This window comes from Dama dama, chromosome 11 (genome assembly GCF_033118175.1).
Source record: "Dama dama isolate Ldn47 chromosome 11, ASM3311817v1, whole genome shotgun sequence".
NCBI classification, from domain to species: Eukaryota; Metazoa; Chordata; class Mammalia; order Artiodactyla; family Cervidae; genus Dama; species Dama dama.
This window is the reverse complement of record NC_083691.1, coordinates 45,485,592-45,505,702: the sequence shown is the minus strand read 5'-3', so window position 1 is coordinate 45,505,702 and position 20,111 is coordinate 45,485,592. Positions and strand designations below refer to the sequence as shown.

The 20,111-nt window shown below is 36.0% G+C and overlaps 1 non-coding gene across 1 annotated transcript; it reads left to right on the top strand.

Annotated features, from left to right (window-relative positions):
• The first annotated feature begins 2,744 nt into the window (after nt 1–2,744).
• On the top strand, nt 2,745–2,816 carry TRNAY-AUA (transfer RNA tyrosine (anticodon AUA)). The gene has a single exon. It is a non-coding gene; the product is annotated as a tRNA-Tyr (tRNA).
• The last annotated feature ends 17,295 nt before the right edge of the window (nt 2,817–20,111 follow it).

The following is a 20,111-nucleotide window of genomic DNA, read 5'->3' as shown; positions in this document are numbered from 1 at the left end:
TACATTGGTAATTAAAAGTACATTTGGATTCTGAGAGTATTTTATTTCACAGGAAAGACTGCTGCTCAGTCAAAATAATATGTTAGTAGCTCAGTTGTGTCTGACTTTGTGTGACCCCATGGATGGTAGCCCACTAGGCTCCTCTGTCCATGGAATTTTCCAGGCAAGAATACTGGAGTGGGTTACCATTTCCTTCTCCAGGAGATCTTCCCAACCCAGGGATTGAACATGGATCTCCTACATTGAAGGGAGATTCTTTACCATCTGAGCCAAGAAGCCCAAAATTATATATGTTGATATTTATGATTGATAAATTCTGAATGTGATCCTAACTACAAAATGATTTTTAGGTGAGCTTAATTTATAAACACCCCATGGTTAAATCTAGTTCTGTTTTAATGTTAAACATTTTAAAAGAAATGTAAGGGGTAAATGAAATAATAGAAATGGCTCTAATTACTACGTCTGTAATGCCCACACAAAATTGTAGAGTCTCACAAACTGGATTTTTTTTTCCCCAGTCACAAATAGTCAAGATCCACTTCTATGTTTCTTGTCTATGTTGTGCTTCAACTGTTTGTTACTTGGAACATTTCTATGGGGAAAATGCCAGGGATTTCCTGGTAGCTATTTAACCATCTTTGGCAGAAGGAGATGTGCTTTATAGCCTCACAAGCCCTTGATTGATTGTAGATTCCCTCAGAAATCGGAACTCTACTGTCCACAGTAGTACTGTCTCTCCATGTGGTTTTAATTCACAGCTATGACATTAAAAGTGGAGTGGTTTTTTTTTTTAATAACTTACTTTGGCTGAGTCCCTTCCCTGTTCACCTGAAACTACCATAACACTTGTTAATTGACTACATCTCAATACAAAATAAAAAGTTTTAAAAAATAAAAAAACATTTTCTTTTAATAACCAGTTGAAGCAGAAAGAGTTTTGGCTCATGGCTTAAATTTAGGGAGGAAAATTTTGGCCCTACAAGAAATGCAGAGATTTTAAACCTGAGGTTAATCTAACTAGCACAAAATTATCTTAGACATGAGTACAATTTGTAAGAGTTTCACACTGAACTATAAACATGTCATATTATTTTATTCTGTCAGAAAAGTCTTATCTGCTCAGAAAATATCCAGAAATTTTTCAACACAAGGAATGCTAGACAAAATCAGAATTTCATAGAATTTTCTGATATGGATTGATATTTTGTTGTAAATTATTTCTAAATGTTTATGCTTTTCTCATTTCATGAATTCTCAGTAAAAGCTAAGTATTTAATAAAACAAATGGTGACTACCATTATATGACTAAGTAAAATAGCATTGATTTGCACATAAGAAAGTTTCAGAAAAGGGCATTCATTGAACTAACAGCAAAAATTCAGAATTCCAAAAATTTAGAAGGCATTGAAAATACTAAAATTTTCCAATAGTGAACAGTTAGCAAAATTTACAAGAGTACATGAATACTGTTATTTGTATATCAAAGACTCTTTGGTAGTTTAAATATGTAAAATGTATTGTGATTTACTTGATTTATTGCTGATGTTATCATTTTGGACATGTTTAATTGAGAGATATTACAAAAATACATGTGATATTTTTAAATTTTATTTGAAAACCTAAAAATATACTTGGATGTGTGCACCTGTGTTTATACATTTGTGTATGTGTGTGTGTGTGTTTTATTTTCCCTTTTCTATGGGTTTTGTTTCTAGTTTGCCCATTCCTTAGTCTTCTCTATCTTTAACTAGAAATAAAAGTCTTAGATTGTGTCATAATTTATTCTAGGACATCTTATTTGGCCTTTAAAATCATTTTAAAGCTGTGATCAGTATGATTTTCCTACCACTTGTTTATTATAATTATCTTACCATTTTTTGTGTATACTGCAAAGATGAACATTACATTTGCTAAAATCACATTTATTGAAAATCTGTGTGCCCACAGAAGATAAAAACATTAGAAATGTATGTTACTATTGTTTCTTCTATTGATGCTACAAAACTTGGAATTGAGGGGAGCAATAATTATCAAAAGATATGTCACTTCTGTGTGGATGCAATTTTTCTTGCAAAAGTATTGCTTCAAAATAAAATTCTAAACTATGCAAAAATGTCATATAAAACCTCCTGTATTTCATATTTTATTCCTTTTATTCATTTCTAAAATGAAGATCAGCTATGCGGTTTATTTTTATGATGCTTCAGTTTATCAAGCATAATATAAATCCCAAATGTTTACTAGTCATATTAATATGGACTTTGCAAAGACAAAATATTTAGATGATATATTTCTACAAGGTCATCAGTCATTTTTATGCTACAGTGAAATAATCTTCCTGGTATGTTGCCTGGGAAGTGAACGTTCTTTTAAATCATCATAATTTAGATTTCTCTCCTCCCTCCCTTTGGAATGCATTTTATGTGAGTAACAAAAAATAGTAATGATTTGCGTTTTTGTTGCACACACAAATCTTATATGTGACACAGAGAAAAAAGAATTCTAATGATTCATCATAATATATTCAGAGAGATATAAATGTCCACCTATTGACTCAGAGAAATCACTGGAAGAGTAAAGATTAGCTTAAAAAAGTAAAACCAGTAAAAAATCTGATCTGTAATAGAACAAATCACTCGGTATTATCAGTGGGAAGGAAAGGGAAAAGAAGTATTTATTGAGCACTTGTGTGACAGATTCATGATTATCGAAATTATGAAGCCTGTTATGGAGGAAAGACATCCCTGGTGGCTCAGACGGTAAAGCGTCTGCCTATAATGCAGGAGACCCGGGTTCGATCCCTGGGTCGGGAAGATCCTCTGAAGAAGAAAATGGCAGCCCACTCCAGTACTCTTGCCTGGATAATCCCATGGACGAAAGAGCCTGGCGAGCTACAGTCCATGGGATCTCAATGAGTCGGATACGACTGAGCGACTTCACCTTCACTTTTTCACTTTCATGGAAGAAAGAATAAAAATGAATCACTAAAATGACAAAAGTCCTATAACTGTAGAAATTATACTTTAAGAACCTTACTAATGTAAAAAAAATGATAAACACATAAGATCATATGGTTGGAGAAAGGGAGGTAAAGGAATCAATACACTGGTTTTCTGTTCTTTCATAGCAGGAAGTTAATACTGGAAATATTAAAAATGTTGGAAATATTAGGCATCTGGGGACCATGGATAAAAGACAAGCTACAATAACTCCAGTTTTGGATGTATTTCAAAACTCCTCTGCTGATAGAGATGCAAACGTAGAGAAGAGACTTGTGGACACAGGGGAAGGAGAGGGTGGGGCAAATTGAGAGAGTAGTATTGAAACATATATATTACCGTGTGTAAAACTGATGGCTAGTGGGAAGTTGCTGTGCAATCAGAGAGCTCAATCCAGTGCTCTGTGACAAGCTAGATGGGTGGGATGGGGTGAGGAGAGGAAGGAAGATTCAAGAAGGAGTCTACTAATGGCTGATTCACGTTGTTGTATGGTAGAAACCATCATAATTTCATAAAGTAAATACCTTTCAAATAAAAAAGAAAAAACCCTCTGCCTCCATTAGCTTCAGAGGGATTATTTGTAAGGAATTATTGCCTCATGAAAAAATTTTGACCTTAAGTTCTGCAATATCTTCCTTTTTTATTTCAGATTTATTGTATCCTTTTATAATCATGCAAATTTTACATATTAAATATATTATTAATATATATCATTAAATACTGGCAAATATTTTATGACTACTATCTGTCCATTGATAGGAATATTTGGACTCATGTTGAACAGTTGTTAATAGTTCCTGTTTATGACCCTTATTTTACCTTCTTCATGTTTTTGACTATCAACTGTATTATCATTATTTATATTATCTTACCAATAACCTTATTGCATATCATACTGAAAAACAGTAAAAGGTTAGATAAGTTGTAATTAAATTTAAGTTAGCTCTTACTGGGCTCAAACTCCTAAAATTTCAAGCAAATTCAATCTCTCATTTATCATAAATGCAGGGGGAGGGAGAAACAAAATAGTTTGCAATTGTAATCATTCTAATAAAGACAAAATACAAATTAATAAACCAGGTAAATTACCAAATGTATAGGAAACAACTTTAAATAACAAATATAATTGTAAAATCTAGAAAATCACTTTGATGCAAGTAATTTTGTCCTTTTTCTTCAAAAAGTGTATGTACCAGTGACATTTTTTAAGAAATTTCCTTTTTCTTCCTTTCCCTTTTTTTTTTTTTTTTTTGTATCAGAAAAAATATCTAATGTTTCTAAAGTACTTTCATGCTTTCATTATGGCAATAAAAAGGTGATATTCAGGAAACGTACTTTTTTTTTATTCACACCTATTTAACCACCAGAATTTCATTGACCTCAGAGTTTGATATATGTATTCTTCCATGGTTACTATTGGGAGCAAAATATAACATGTAATATTAGAATGACGTTTTTTGTATGTTTTCAATATGCCTAGCTAGATATAATGAGGCAATCTCTGCAAATTCTTCAGAAGCTGCTTCCAACGCCTTAGTAGAAGAAAGGATTGCTATGAATAGTCAGCTGAATGTATAAAAGGGCTTTGAACTTTGGGAGAGGAGCTTTTTGTTGAGCTCCTCTCTCTGCTGCTTCAATTTGATGTTGTTCTGTGCATTTTTCAGACCATTAGAAATTTTCAGTATATTGTGCTGAAAGTAAATTTCAAAGCCTTTAACGGAGATCACAGGAGATGATCCTTGGAAGTGCCGTCTAAGCATCATAAGAGTTTAGGAAAATCATTAAAAACTACTGATAGCTAGATGAGAAAACATTCCAGCCCCTACAACAAACTATAAGGGAAGTGTAGGAAGAAGTATAAAACTAAACAGACACTAAAGATCTTTTTCTTAAAAATGTGAAAAAAAATTTTAAATGCTACATTAGGATATAATCAGAAAAGCTAAGCAAAGAAAGAATTTTTAGAGCTAGAGTAAAGTGTATTATATTTATATTCAACAAATGTGTGAAACACTTTCTACCTACATTACTTAATTTAATTTAATACATTTTTTGTGCTGCCAATTTGGGAAAACATCAACTGAACAGTACTGACTGAAAGGATGACATCTTCAGAGTAGATTAACAAAGGATTATCCAGAGACAACTTGGAAATTAGATTCTGGGTGCATATTTCTGCAAGGGAGCTAGGGGATGGCAAAACATTTACATACCTCTCTGTTCATCCTCATAACCATGTCCTCACACCCCTACTGTCTGCTCTTTCTGAGACACAATTGCTCTCCTCTGTTCTGCTTTCTGTTTTTAAATATTTAATTAGAATTTATTATTATCTTAGATTTTCTTTTTATCCCAATAGTGCTTGATCTTTAAACCTTTGGCATCCAGAAGGACTGGTTAGGAGACTTCTATAAGTGATACCCAGAAAGTTGTGTCATGGAAAAGACAGTGTGCATTGTTGAACAAGTGGCCAAAGATATGGTCAACTGGTGGACAATAGGGCCAGAAAATGAATAGAAAGGTGATAAATGTCTGTGCTCCACCCTAAGCCTCATGCTCTAGGTATGCTTTTTGAATGAGTAAGATTTAAAATGATCACAAGAATTCAACACCTGTTCTACCCCTCTGTATTCTACCCCTCTGTAGAACAGTGAGTGTCCTTTTCCTAATTTGTAAAATGAGTGTAGGGCATCAAAGGGACTAAGTTTCCTATCAAGGTTTACAGCCCTATGCACTTTGATGACTGAATATTAACCTATCCTTGGTTTATTTTGACTAAAAACATTGTAAGGTCTTTGAAGACAAGTATGATGTATTATACATTTTGTTTTCATCACAATGCTTTTAGTGTAAGGAACAATGTGGTGGATTCTCAAAAATAATTCTGAAATGGTCATTTAGCTAAATTATCAAACTTGAAAGATCCATACATAGAAAGGAAAAAAATGCTGCACTTGATCAAGAATGGAAGGAAATCAATTTAAATAAGATTAAAAATAAGGACTAAATCTTACTTGTTGGTAGTGACCAACAGCTTCTGATAATGAAGATATTAATTGAACCATATGTACATTTTACTATACACATTAAACTGAGAAAATCATCAAATTAAAATTTAAGAATTCTTAATAAAACTATCAGTACAATTAAATATACTCTTATACTTTCCCCAACTTAAAATAGGGATCACAAAGTAATGACATATTTTAACTAAATATGAATGCAAAAAAAAGGGGGGGGAGGATATAGAATTTATCATCAAAAGTAAACTGGCAAGAGTTAAATGAACACCAGCAGCTATCTCATACTGGGGAGTAATAAACAAGGCTGGATAAAGAATGAATCATGTCAAGTTAATCTAATTTCCTTATATCTCAAAGTGACTTAGGAGATCAAGGAGGAGCAATAGATTAAATATATCCTGATGTTAACAAGGTTTTCAGTGCTATTCCATTTAACACCATCAATCATTACCAAACAAGGAAAAATGTGATGGAGTCTCTCATTTATTAGCAGGGTTGGCAGAAATTTGGAGAATCTTTGACATAATGTCAATAACAGGGTTAGGAGATGTCTACCCTATTCTACGGTTGTCTAACATGAAGCAGCTGTTATTTATATAAATCAGTTGTTTTCAATAGATCATATTTTTTAATATTGATAACAGACACCAAGATAGCTTTTTTCAGTTAGGCTTACAAATCTAAGAAAAATGGAGAATTTTGCTATAACTTCCTCAGCTATTAAAATAAAAATATTGATAGGGATTAGTCAAAGTGCTGCTGTAACAAATAAACCATGTAGAATGCTTATCACGGTGCTTGGCATATAACATTACTTCATTCAAAAATGGTGCCTTCTACATTAATTTTATTTCCATCAGTGTATAATACAAAGGTTTTGACATGTAATTTTTTTCTAGATATAGCATAGCATGTGCAGACTCAGTCACACAATCATGTCCAATGATTTTGACCCCATGGACTCTAGCCAGCCGGGCTCCTCTGTCCATGGAATTTTCCAAGCAAGAATAATCCCTTCCCAACCCAGGGATTGAACCTATGCCTCTTATGTATCTTGCAGCATGGCATACTTATCACACATTATTCATTGACCATCTGATGTGAGATGGTTTGATTTTATATGGTCTGGCAAAGTCAAAGAGTAGAAAAAACTCAGTGCAAATATATTACAAATAAGAGCTCAGATTAAATGTATAAATTTACAATAAATTGCTTTTGGCAACTCTTTCTGTGCCTGCCTGTTTGTCTATCCACACCTACTCTTTTTTCTGCTAATAAACACTTTTCTTATTTCACTACTTTCTGTCTCCATGTGGAAACATATTCCTACAAACCCGATGGACCAGGACCTTGTCACTGGCCACTGGTACCTGGTGGTCAAGTGGTTAGGATTCAGTGCTCTCACTGCTACAACCTGACTTAAATCTCTGGCTGGGAACTGAAATCCTGCTTTAAGCCTCTGAGGTCACCCAAGATCAAATACAGAGCCAAAATGCATAAATTCAAGATTGGTTGAAGATGTGAGAGTGGAAGGACATGCCCTCACCTCTTGTGACAGCACCAAAATCACAAGTAACTGTTGAACAACCACTGACAGGAAGACACTAGAACTACCTAAAAAGATACTTTGCATCCAAAAAGAAAGAAGAAGCCACAATGAGACTGTAGAAGTGGTACAATAATGATAAAATTCAATCCCATAACCACCAAGTGGGGAACCTGAAAACTAGAGAACCACAAAAGTTTTCCCACTAAAGTGAAGGTTCTTAGCCCCATATCAGGCTTCCCATCCTGGGATATGAAAAGGGGAGTAAGAATCCCCAGAGAATCTAACTTCAAAGGCCAGCAGAATGTGATTATGGGATGGCCAGAAAATTGATGAAAACAGAGACTTCACACTTGGAGGACACACAAAACATCTGTGTGCACCAGGACCAAAGGGAAAAGAGCAATGACCCCACAGAAGACAGAATCAAACCTACTTTCTAGTGTTGGAGAGTCTTCTGCAGATGAAAGGGGTGGCTGTGGCTCATGCAGGGACAGGGCACTGGCAGCAGCAGTTCTGGGTAGTACTCACTGGTATGAGCCCTCATGAAGCCTGCCATTGGTCCCATCATACAGCCTGTAGGCTCCAGTGACAGGTCACTTTGGGCTAAACAACTAACAGGGAGGAAACACAGACCTGTTAGTTGTTTAGCATTAGGAGACCCATTAGAAGAAATGGAGTAGCCATCATGGTCAAGAAGAGTCTGAAATGCAGTAATTGGATGCAATCTCAAAAATGACAGAATGACCTCTGTTCATTTCCAAGGCAAACCATTCAATATCACGGTAATCCAAACCTATGCCCCAACCAGCAACGCTGAAAAAGCTGAAGTTGAACAGTTCTATGAAGACCTACAAGACCTTCTAGAACTAACACCCAAAAAAGATGTCCTTTTCATTATAGGGGACTGGAATGCAAAAGTAGGAAGTCAAGAAATACCTGGTGTAACAGGCAAATTTGGCCTTGGAATACGGAATGAAGCAGGGCAAAGGCTAATAGAATTTTGTCGAGAAAACGCAGTGGTCATAGCAAACACCCTCTTCCAACAAAACAAGAGAAGACTCTACACATGGACATCACCAGATGGTCAACACCAAAATCAGATTGATTATATTCTTTGCAGCCAAAGATGGAGAAGCTCTATACAGTCAGCAAAAACAAGACCAGGAGCTGACTATGGCTCAGATCATGAACTCCTTATTGCCAAATTCAGACTTAAATTGAAGAAAGTCGGGAAAACCACTAGGCCATTCAGGTATGACATAAATCAAATCCCTTATGACTATACAGTGGAAGTGAGAAATAGATTTAAGGGACTAGATCTGATAAACAGAGTGCCTGATGAACTATGGATGGAGATTCATGACATTGTACAGGAGACAGGGATCAAGACCATCCCCATGGAAAAAGAATGCAAAAAGGCAAAATGGTCGTCTGAGGAGGCCTTACAAATAGCTGTGAAAAAAGAGAAGTGAAAAGCAAAGGAGAAAAGGAAAGATAATCCCATTTGAATGCAGAGTTCCAAAGAATAGCAAGGAGAGATAAGAAAGCCTTCCTCAGCGATCAATGCAAAGAAATAGAGGAAACCAACAGAATGGGAAAGACTAGAGATCTCTTCAAGAAAATCAGAGATACCAAGGGAACATTTCATGCAAAGATGGGCACAATAAAAGACAGAAATGGTGTGGACCTAACAGAAGCAGAAAGTATTAAGAAGAGGTAGCAAGAATTACAGAACTGCACAAAAAAGATCTTCACGACCCAGATAATCACAGTGGTGTGATCATTCACCTAGAGCCAGACATCCTGGATGTGAAGTAAAGGGGGCCTTAGAAAGCATCACTACGAACAATGCTAGTGGAGGTGATGGACTTCCAGTTGAGCTATTTCAAATCCTGAAAGATGATGCTGTGAAAGTGCTGCACTCAATATGCCAGCAAATTTGGAAGACTCAGCAGTGGCCACAAGACTGGAAAAGGTCAGTTTCCATTCCAATCCCAAAGGAAGGCAATCCCAAAGAATGCTCAAACTACCACACAATTGCACTCATCTCACACGCTAGTAAAGTAATGCTCAAAATTCTCCAAGCCAGGCTTCAGAAATACATGAACCATGAACTTCCAGATGTTCAAGCGGGTTTTAGGAAAGGCAGAGGAACCAGAGATCAAATTGCCAACATCCGCTCGATCATTGAAAAAGCAAGAGAGTTCCAGAAAAACATCTATTTCTGCTTTATTGACTATGCCAAAGCCTTTGACTGTGTGGATCACAACAAACTGTGGAAAATTCTGAAAGAGATGGGAATACCAGACCACCTGACCTGCCTCTTGAGAAACCTATATGCAGGTCAGGAAGCAACAGTTAGAACTGGACATGGAACAACAGACTGGTTTCAAATAGGAAAAGAAGTACGTCAAGGCTGTATATTGTCACCCTGCTTATTTAACTTATATGCAGAGTACATCATGAGAAACGCTGGGCTGGAGGAAGCACAAGCTGGAATCAAGATTGCTGGGAGAAATATCAATAACCTCAGATATGCAGATGACACCACCCTTATGGCAGAAAGTGCAGATGAACTAAAAAGCCTCTTGATGAAAGTGAAAGAGGAGAGTGAAAAAGTTGGCTTAAAACTCAACTTTCAGAAAACTAAAATCATGGCATCTGGTCCCATCACTTCATGGGAAATAGGTGGGGAAACAGTGGAAACAGTGTCAGACTTTATTTTGGAGGGCTCCAAAATCACTGCAGATGGTGATTGCAGCCAGGAAATTAAAAGACGCTTACTCCTTGGAAAGAAAGTTATGACCAACCTAGACAACATATAAAAAAGCAGAGACTACTTTGCCAACAAAGGTCCATCTAGTCAAGGCTATGGTTTTTCCAGTGGTCATGTGTGGATGTGAGAGTTGGACTGTGAAGAAAGCTGAGCACCAAAAAATTGATGCTTTTGAACTGTGGTGTTGGAGAAGACTCTTGAGAGTCCCTTGGACTGCAAGGAGATCCAACCACCCATCCTAAAGTACATTCCTGGGTGTTCATTGGAAGGACTGATGCTGAAGTTGAAACTCCAGTACTTTGGCCACCTAATGCAAAGAGTTTACTCATTGGAAAAGACCTTCATGCTGGGAGGGATTGGGAGCAGGAGGAGAAGGGGACGACAGAAGATGAGATGGCTGGATGGCATCACCGACTTAATGGACATGAGTTTGAGTGTACTCTGGGAGTTGGTGATGGACAGGGAGGCCTGGCGTGCTGCAATTCATGGGGTCGCAAAGAGTCTGACACGACTAAGCAACTGAACTGAACTGAACTAACCCATTAGCAGAAAAGTAGATTAAAGTTTTACTGAACATGGTTCTCCCACCAGAGCCAACTCAGCTCTACCCACCAAAAATCCCTGTAGGAAGTTTGCACAAGCCTCTTGGATAGCCTCATCCACTAGAGGGCAGACAGTATAACAAGAAGAATTGCAATTCTTGCAGCCTGAAAAATGAAAGTCACAGTCACAGTAATCCAGTTAAAATGAAAAGGCAGAAGATTATGTCTCAGACAAAAGAACAGCATAAAATCCCAGAAAAACAACTAAATGAAGAGGATATAGATAACCATCTAGAAAAACATTTGAGAGTAATAATAGTGCAGATGATCCAGGATCTAAGAAAAAGAATGGAGGAAAAGATCTAGAGAACATAAGAAATGTTTAATAAAGACCTAGAAGAACTAAAGAACAAACAAATAGAGATGAAAAACTCAAATGAAAATATAAACTGAAACAATTAATAGCAGAATAACTGAAGAAAAAGAATGGATAAATAACCTAAGATGCAGAATGGTGGAAACACTACTAAGGAATAGAACAAAGAAAAATGAATGAAAAGTAATGAAGACAGAATAAGAGAACTCTGGGCAACATTGCATGTACCGACATTTACAATTTAGAATCCTGGAAGAGGAAGAGAGAAAGAAAGGACCCAAGGAAATACTTGCAGAGATAATAGCTAAAAATTTCCCTAACATGGTAAGGAAATATTCAACAGGAAGAGCAGTGAGTCCAAGGCAAAATAAACTGAATGATAGACAAACCAGGAAATATAACAGTCCAACTGATGAAAATTAAAAACAAAAAAACTATACTAAAAGCAGCAAGTGAAACCTGACAAATAGCGTACTCCCGTAAGTTTATCTGCTGATATCTCAACAGAAACTCTGCACACGCAAAGGGAATGACATGATATATTTAAAGTGATGAAAGGGAAGTGCCTACATACAGCAATATTGTACCAAGCAAGGCTCTCATTTGGATTTGATGGAGAAATAAAAAGCCCTACATACAAACAAAAGCCAAGAAAACCCAGCAACATCAGGCCAGGTTTGTGACAAATCCTAAAGGAGCTCCTCCAGGCAGGAAAGAGAATAGCAACATAAAAATAAAACCTTAGACATATATAGACTGCTATATGAAAACCACATTAGAACAGCAAATCCAAATACTATGATAAATACACACACACACAAAGAGAAAGCAACCAAAACGCAAAACTAAAGATGATCATAAAAACACAATAGAAGAGAAAAAGAAGGAAAAACACTTACAAAAACAAACCCAAAACAATTATGAAAACAGCAAATAGATACATAATTACCTTAAATATAAATAGATTAAATGCACTAACCAAAAGACATAGACTGCCTGAATGGTTACAAAAATAAGACCCATATTTATGCTGTCTACAAGAGAGAGACCCCAGAACTAGGGAAACAAACAAAATGAAAGTAAGAGGATGGAAGAAACTATTCCATGTAAATGGAAATCAGAAAAGCAGTAATATTACTGCTGGAGCATTAATATTCATATCAGAAAAAATAGACTTTAAAATAAAAGCTATTGTAAGAGACAAAAAGGTAATTATGTAATGATCAAGAGATTAATCTAAGAAGAAAATATAACAATTATAAATATATGTACACCAAACATAGGAACACCTAAATACATAAAGAAAATGCCAGAGTCATACAAGGAAACTTCAACACTAACAATAAAATAATGGAGGTACTTTAATATCTCACTTTCATCAATAGACAGATCATCAAGAAATCAACAAGAAAACTCAGGACTTAAATGCACACATTAGACCAGATGGATTTTACTGATATTTATAGAGCATTCCACCTAAAAGCAGCAGACTGCACCTTCTTCTCAAGTGCACATGAAACATTATCCAGGATTGATCACATATTAGGCCACAAGGCAAGCCTTAGTAAATTCAGGAAAATGGAAATATTATCAAGCAACTTATCCAATCACACCACTATGAGATTAGAAATAGATTACAAAAAAACTATTTTTTTTTCCATTTATTTTTATTAGTTGGAGGCTAATTACTTTACAATATTGTAGTGGTTTTTGCCATACATTGACATGAATCAGCCAAGGATTTATATGTGTTCCCCACCCGATCCCCCCTCCTGCCAAAAAAAAAAAAAAAACTATTTAAAAAAACCACAAATACATGGAGGCTAAGCCATATTCTACTAAACAACAAATGGACCACTAAAGAAATCAAAGAGGGCATCAAAAACGACCTAGACACAAGGAAAATGAAAACACAAGGTTCAAAACCTATGGGATGCAGCAAAAGAAGTTCCTTGAAGAAAGTTTATAGCAATACAATATTACTTCAGGAAACAATAAAATCGCAAATAAGCAAAGTAACATATATCTAAAGCAACTGGCAAAAGAATAACAAGAAAACCTAAAGTTGCCATAAGGAAAGAAAGCATGATATAGGAGCAGATATAAATGAAATACAGGAAAGAAAGGAATAGCAAAGATCAATAAATTAAAAACTAGTTCTTCAAAAGATTAAAAAATTGATAAATTTTAGCCAGACTCATCAAGAAAAAAGAGAGATAACTCAAATCAATGCAATCAAATGATAGGGGTCCCAAAAGAAGAAGAGAAAAAGAAAGGGTATGAAGAAAGGAAAGATATACCTATATGAATGCAGAGTTCCAAAGAACAACAAAGAGAGACAAGAAAGCCTTCCTAAGAGATCAATGCAAAGAAATAGAGGAAAACAATAGAATGGGAAAGACTAGAGATCTCATCAAGAAAAATAGAGATACCGAGGGAACATTTCATGCAAAGATGGGTACAATAAAGGACAGAAATGGCATGGACCTAACAGAAGCAGAAGATATTAAGAAGAGGTGACAGGAATACACAGAACTACACAAAAAAGATATTAATGACTCAGATAACCAAGATGGTGTGATCACTCAACTAGAGCCATACATCCTGGAGTGTGAAGTCAAGAGGGCCTTAGGAAGCATCAGTACAAACAAAGCTAGTGGAGGTGATGAAATTCCAGCTGAGCTATTTCAAATCTTAAAAGATGATGCTGTGAAAGTGCTGCACTCAATATGCCAGCAAATTTGGAATACTCAACCGTGGCCACAGGACAGGAAAAGGTGAATTTTCATTCTAATCCCTAAGAAAGGCAATGCCAAAGAATGTTCAATCTACTGCACAATTGCATTCATTTTACTTGCTAGCAAGGTCATGCTCAAAATCCTTCAAGCTAGGCTTCAACAGGATGTAAACCAGGAACTTCAAGATGTACAAGCTGGATTTAGAAAAAGCAGAGGAACCAGGCATCAAACTGCCAACATCCTTTGGATCATAGAAAAAACAAAAGAATTTCAGGGAAAAAAAAATCTACTTCTGCTTCATTGACTATGCTAAAGCCTTTGACTGTGTGGATCACAACAAACTGTGGAAAATTCTTCAAGAGTTGTGAATACCAGACCACCTTACCTGCCTCTTGAGAAACCTGTATGCAGGACAAGAAGCAACAGTTAGAACCAGACATGGAACAATGGACTGGTTCCAAGTTGGGAACAGAGTACTTCAAGGTTGCATATTGTCACCCTGCTTATTTAACTTCTATGCAGAGTACATCATGTGAAATGCCAGAGTGGATAAAGCACAAGTTGGAATCAAGATTGCAGGGAGAAATATCAATAACTTCAGATATGCAGATGGTACCACTTTAATGGCAGGAAGTGAAGAGAAACTAAAGCTATTCTTGATAAGGTTGAAAGAGGAGAGTGAAAAAGCTGGCTTAAAACTCAAGACTCAAAAAACAAAGATAATGGCATCCAGTTCCATTACTTCATGGCAAATAGATGGGGGGAAAGTGGAAGCTCTTCTTTTCTTGGGCTCCAAACTCACTGCAGACAGTGACTGCAGCCATGAAATTAAAAGACACTGGTTCTTTGGAAGAAAAGATATGACAAACCTAGACAGTATATTAAAAAACATCACTTTGTCAACAAAGGTCCATCTAGTCAAAGCTATGGTTTTTCCAGTAGTCATATACAGATGTGAGAGTTGGACCATAAAGAAGGCTGAGTGCCTAAGAATTGTTGCTTTCAAACTATGTTGCTGGAGAAGATTCTTGAGACTCCCTGAACAGCAAGGAGATCAAACCAGTCAATCCCAAAGGAAATCAACCCTGAATACTCATTGTAAAGACATACCGAAGATGAAGCTCCAGTAATTTGGCCACCTGATGTGAAGATCCGACTCACTGGATAAGATCTTGATGCTGGGAAAGATTGAGGGCAGGAGAAGAAGGAGGGCAATAGAGGATGAGATGGTTGGATGGCATCACTGACTCAATAGACATGACTTTTAATAAACCCTGGAAGATAGTGAAAGACAGGGAAGCCTGACATGCTGCAGTCCCTGTGGTTGCAGAGTTGAACATGACTGAATGACAGACCATAAATGCATATATATGGAATCTAGTGACTAAAGCGACTTGGCACACAAGTATGCATTGAATCTAGAATGATGGTACTGGGGAGCCTATTTTCCTGGGCAGCAATGGAGATGCAAACATAGAGAACAGTCTTGTGGACATAGTTGGGGAAGGAAAGGGTGGGGCAAATTAGGAGTAGCATTGGAACTTATACTTTTCTGTATGTAAAATTGATAGCCAGTGGGTATTTGCTGTATGAGGCAGGGTGCTCAAACTCGGTGCTCTGTAACAACCTAGCAGGATGGTATTGTGTAGGAAATGGGAGGGAGTTTCAAAGGGGGATGGGTGACTGATTCATGTTGATGTATGGAAGAACACAACACAATATTGTAAAGCACTTATCCCCCAATTAAAAAATAAAATAATTCTACAAACAATAAATGCTGGAGAGGGTACAGAGAGAAGAGAACTTTCCTACAGCATTGGTGGGAATGTAAACTGGTATAGCCACTATAGAGAACAATACAAAGGTTCCTTAAAAAATAAAAAGAGTTACCATATCACCCTGCAATCCCACTCCTGGGCATATGTCAGAAAAAATCCTAATTCAAAAAGATACTCACAGTCCAATTTTTATTGTAGTTCTGTTTACAATAGCCTGGATATGGATGCAACCTAAATGTCCATCAATAGAGGAATTGATAAAGAAGATATGATACATATATACAATGGGATATTAATTATAACAGAGAACAAAATAATGCCATTTTCAGCAACATGGATGGACCTAGAGATTGTCATACTTAGTAAAATCAGACAGAGAAATATCATATGACATCCCCTACATGTGAAAACTATAAAGAAATGATACAATTCAACTTATTTATAAAACAGAAACAGAGTCATAGACTTAAGGAATGAAATTTAGCTATGGCAGGGGGGAAGTAGGGGAGAAGGGATAGTTAGGGAGTCTGAGATCCATACATATACATTGCTGTTTTTAAAATGGATAATCAAAAAAGACCTACTCTATACTTCAGGGAACTCTGCTCAATGCTATGTGGCAACCTGGATGGGAGGTTGCCACATGAATGAATGAATGAATGTATATGTATGGCTGAGACTCTCTGCCATGCACCTGAAACTATCACAACATGGTTAACTGACTATAGTGCAATATAAAATTAAATTGTTTTAAAAAATTTTTTAATTAAGGATATTTGGACCCCTGAGTAAAATTAAAATGGAGTGTCAATTAAAATTACAGTTTTAAATACAATTAATAAGAAAATTATGTATAACTATTGGATCTCATTTTTTGAGAATGTGTAGCAAATCTGTCTCTTCAACTATCAGGAATTTTCCAGAAGTTTGTATTTTCAGATATACACACACTCTGTCAATATATAGTTCAAAAAATTTAAAGTAACCTGATTATTTACTTTCATTAAAAATTCTGTAACAAAGTTTTGCTTATTACCTATTTGAAATTAGTTCACATGCAAGGAATTTTTATTTCTACTTAAGACTAGCTTCAACTCTAATATCTCTTGTAGATCTATAATACATGTGCCATTATTCATGAAAGTAGGATTAATTAATATGGACTTCTTTTATACACACAACATTTATTTTATTTGCTTTTGATATTTGTATTCAAGTAAAAACAGCTATAAGCTTAGATATGTACATATATTTGGTAAAACAGAATATACAAAATTACTATCTAAATTTTTTGCAATAAGTATTGTTTTGATATTCAAGAAAAAGGCAAGAAAAGACTTTTCTGAAAGCATAAGAAGGCATCACTAAAGTATAATTTACTATGGTTGTTGAACATACTGTGAAACAAAGATCCCAATACTCAGCGTTTTACAATAGTAAGAATTTTTTAAGCTGGGTTTGTCGGCCAACTGCATCCCTGCTGGTAACACAACCTGTGTTCACTGTGCAGCTTTATGGCACTGCTTCATACTATGGCTTAGCTGAACTTAACTGAAAGCTGAAGCTAGTGGCTATATGCCTCTCATTCTCCTTTGGTCAGTTCCTATCTGGTGTATATTTTCCTTAAGGCAAATTATCAAGTAGAAAGTACAAATGAAAATGAGAAATCATAATTCAAACCTCTGTTAGCATCACATCCACTAATACTCCATTAACCAAAGCAAATCACATAGCCAAGCCCAAAGGAAAAATATGTGGAATTTCACCATGATGACATGATAAGAATGTGGATGCCCACTTTCAACAAGGAAAGTTGAAAATCAGTACCAATAATTTGATTTTCCATAAAAGGTTTGATAAAGCCAAAATCAACCAGAGGCAAAAATGAAAAAGACACAAGGATGCCCAAAATTGCTCTATCTTTCTATACTCCTTTCTTCTTTTGGAATCAATCTGAGGATTCTGGAATCACTTCCTCAGCAGCAGTACCTATTCTTGGTTATTTGTCCTCCTCCAGGGGATCTTCCCAACCCAGGGATCGAACCCAGGTCTCCCGCATTGCAGGCAGACCCTTTACCATCTGAGCCACCAGGGAAGCCCTTATTTATTCCTGCCCTCCTTAAATTAGGCTCTAGTTGTAAACATTGTACTGTATTGTCTACTACACTGTCACTTGTTTATGTCCCATTCCTTTACAGTCTGATTAGCAAACCATAGAAATTAATTCTCTCTCAAGTGTTAATGATCAATTAAAACTTCTAATACCTTGCTCAAAGATTTCAGCATTTTACTTCTGTAGCTTGAAAGCTTAGCAACAGCTCACACCATCAAATTAGTTTGAATTATTTCAGGGTCATTAGACACCCAAAGAAAAGTGATGTTTTAGCATGACCACATTACAATTGTTTATCTTAAAGTGAGCTGAAAACAATTTTGGACTATTTACATATGGTTTAGGAATGTAATTAATGTAGGAGTATTTTTCCAGTTATCTTCCACTGAGGATAAATTTGATAGATTTTATTAACATGCACAATGAGTCCTGCATTTAATTACAGTTCCTTGTCATTTACCTGTACCTCTAATTCATCTCTCCTGTTGATATGAATTTGTTACATTAACCCAGAGTCAGTTAAGATCAAGTACTTTGTCAGCTCACACATAATCACCTTCCAAAAAAGGCAGTCACTGAAATATAGATTAAAGTATTAGATAGTATCAGATTTTCTTCCAGAGGATAAGCATAAAAAAAGAATTCAGTTATAGAATTCACCATTATATGAACATAAGGATCTAAAATGACTGACTTTTAATGCCAGAAAGGACCTTAGAAATCAGTTGTTCAAAATCTTTAAGCTTTCAAGTGAACAAAAGGAAGTGAAGTTATTTGATGGAATTTAATTAATGGCAGAGCTAGGCTTTATTCTAAATACTCTCTTCTTTCCATTACACCAGTCATACTAGTCATGATCATTGTGGATAATCAATAAAAGGTAATCTAGTTATATATAATCAATATCTTTAAATTCTTATGATTCTTACAAAAAGAAAGTTATCTAAAATAGTCTTGGGTGTTCAGTGTTTTTAAAGCCAAAGTGAACATGAAGCAATAACTGCTTTCTCAAATGAGGAGCTTGGGCAATGATTTAACTGTGGATATAGTAACGGTAGTAGATATAATGGTCTTCTGAATTAAATTCATCCATTCTGGTCCATTTTAGTTCACTTATTCCTAAAATGTCAATGTTCACTCTTGCCATCTCCTATTTGACCAGTTCCAATTTACCTTGATTCATGGATCTAACATTCCATGTTCCTATGCAATACTGTTATTTAGAGCAATGGACATTACTTCCATCACCAGTCACATCCACAACTGGGTGTTGCTTTTGCTTTGGCTCAGCCTCTTCATTCTTTCTGGAGCTATTTCTCCACTCTCCTCCAGGAGCATATTGGGCACCTACCAACCCAGGAAGTTCATCTTTCAGTGTCATATCTTTTTGCCTTTTCATACTGTTCATGGGGTTCTGAAGGCAAGAATACTGAAGTGGTTTGCCATTCCCTTCTCCAGTGGATCACGTTTTGTCAGAACTCTCCAGAAGAGTTTGTCAGAACCCTTCATTGATTTTACAAGTCAGTGAACTAAAATGTACTGGAATGGGTGAATTTAATTCAGATGACCATTATGTCTACTAATGTGGAAAAGAACCTGTTAGAGAAAATGAGTAGCCCTCTTAGTCAAAAAAAGAGTCCAAAATGCAGTACTTGGGTGCAGTCTCAAAAATGACAGAATGATCTCTGTTCATTTCCAAAGCAAACCATTCAATATCACAGCAATCCAAGTCTATGCCCCAACCACTAATGCCAAAGAAGCTGAAGTTGAACAGTTCTATGAAGACCTACAAGACCTTCCAGAACTAACACAAAAAAAAAAATATGTCCTTTTCATCATAGGGGACTGGAATCCCAAAGAAGGATGTCAAGAGATACTTGGAGTAACAGGCAAGTTTGGCCTTGGAGAACAAAATGAAGCAGGACAAATGTTTACAGAGTTTTGCCAAGAGAACACACTGCTCATGGCAAACACCCTCTTCAAACAACACAGTTGTTGGGTTGTGACTCTACACATAGACATCACCAGATGGTCAATACTGAAATCAGATTGATTATATTCTTTGCAGCCAAAGATGGAGAAGCTCTATACAGTCAGCAAAAACAAGACTGGGAGCTGACAGTGCCTCCGATCATGAACTCCTTATTGCCAAATTCAGACTTAAATTGAAGAAAGTGGGGGAAACCACTAGACCATTCTGGTATGCCCTAAATC